This window comes from Triticum dicoccoides, unplaced genomic scaffold (assembly GCF_002162155.2).
Source record: "Triticum dicoccoides isolate Atlit2015 ecotype Zavitan unplaced genomic scaffold, WEW_v2.0 scaffold33036, whole genome shotgun sequence".
NCBI lineage: Eukaryota > Viridiplantae > Streptophyta > Magnoliopsida > Poales > Poaceae > Triticum > Triticum dicoccoides.
In genome coordinates this window covers 3933-5345 of record NW_021263845.1, presented here as the reverse complement: position 1 = coordinate 5345, position 1413 = coordinate 3933, and the positions used below count along the sequence as shown (strand labels likewise).

General features: G+C 39.5%; 1 long non-coding RNA gene across 1 annotated transcript; it reads right to left on the bottom strand.

Moving 5' to 3' along the window:
- Nucleotides 1-34: 34 nt before the first annotated feature.
- On the bottom strand, nt 35-1336 carry LOC119345902. Its single transcript, XR_005167258.1, has 3 exons — nt 1084-1336; nt 853-1004; nt 35-301 (listed from the first exon to the last, which is right to left on the bottom strand). It is a non-coding gene; the product is annotated as an uncharacterized LOC119345902 (long non-coding RNA).
- Nucleotides 1337-1413: the final 77 nt, after the last annotated feature.

The following is a 1413-nucleotide window of genomic DNA, read 5'->3' as shown; positions in this document are numbered from 1 at the left end:
TATACATGTAAACAGAAGTCACTGCTTCTTCAGAGATCTGTCAAGTTTTGGTCAAGTGGCACCATGGTTAACAAGATACTAGATACATTGGTACATCATGTACAGAAATTTGCATCTTGATACATGTACACTGACTAAGCAAACTGGACCATGCAGCTACTTTATTTACATCTTCAAAAAGGGTTAATGCTAAAAAACTAAAGAAGAAGAAGAAGAAGAAGAAGAAGAAAGAGGTATATCTTCCAGCAAGCTTCAGATAACACCACATGTACTTCCGGAAGTGCTCCTCAGTCAAACAAATCTACAAGTTTTACATACATGGACATTCAATAGAAAACAATTAGCAACATAAATTTGACTTGATTCAAGAAACATTGTACAATTGTACGTACCTAATTTCTAGCTATATATACAAAAAATTCTAAACTGGGTACTAAGAGAAAAGAAACAAAAAAAAGAGCTTAAAAAATTGTTTACACCAGCAACTGTAAGTAATCTGATCTTCAGACTTTGTTAAGGTGTTTAAGGATAAAAAAATAATTAGGTAGATTGGGTGAGACAAGGTGCTTCTCATCTGGTTCTACAATCAGTTTGGGCAGTGGCTGTGATAATATGCTCAATATACTGACGAACATACTCACTTGATTTACTAGAATTTGCACTAACGGGATGATGAATGGGTCACATATCCTGACGAAACTGAGATGAATATACCCGTTATTTGGTGTCGCTAATACATTGACTACTCCATTATTAGAAGAAGAAAAATGCAACCAATTCGTACCAGATCTATAATGGTTTACACACTGTTGACTCAAAGAAAGAGTTAGAAGGAGAGCGGCTAGATCTAACCAGTGATTGCTGGACTCCAAAGTTGCTTGCGGTTGGAGAACTTGCAGTACACTTTTACGTCCACCAGTAAGAACTGGGTTCCATCCATTGTTCTCATGGATGGCATTCGGTTGTTGGAACGCGGAAGGCAATGATCGCCGGATTCCAGCCACCTACAAACCAGCAGAAAAAGAGAGTTGATTGCCTTGTCGATCTGGTTTCACACATCAGAGTCACGCGCTGGAAACAAACCTGGTCAGTCAGGGCATTGTTGGCCGGTGAGAAGACGAGCTCCTTCTCCACGAGGCCGATGTAGTTCCAGCCGTGCGAGTCGCCGCCGCCACCGCATAACGCTAATGAGATGGGAGGGGAGATGGAAAAGCGCCTAAAAAATCGGACCAATGATCTCTGTTTGTTTTAGATGGATTTTTTTCACTCATTATTTCTTTAACTAAAAGCTAAATGGCTTTGAGCGCTAAGATTCCTATGCGCCAGTGAAACCAGCCACCTACACGTAGTAAGGAGTATGTACTCCTAAGAGTACCAACCCATTTTCCTATATATATATATATATATATATAT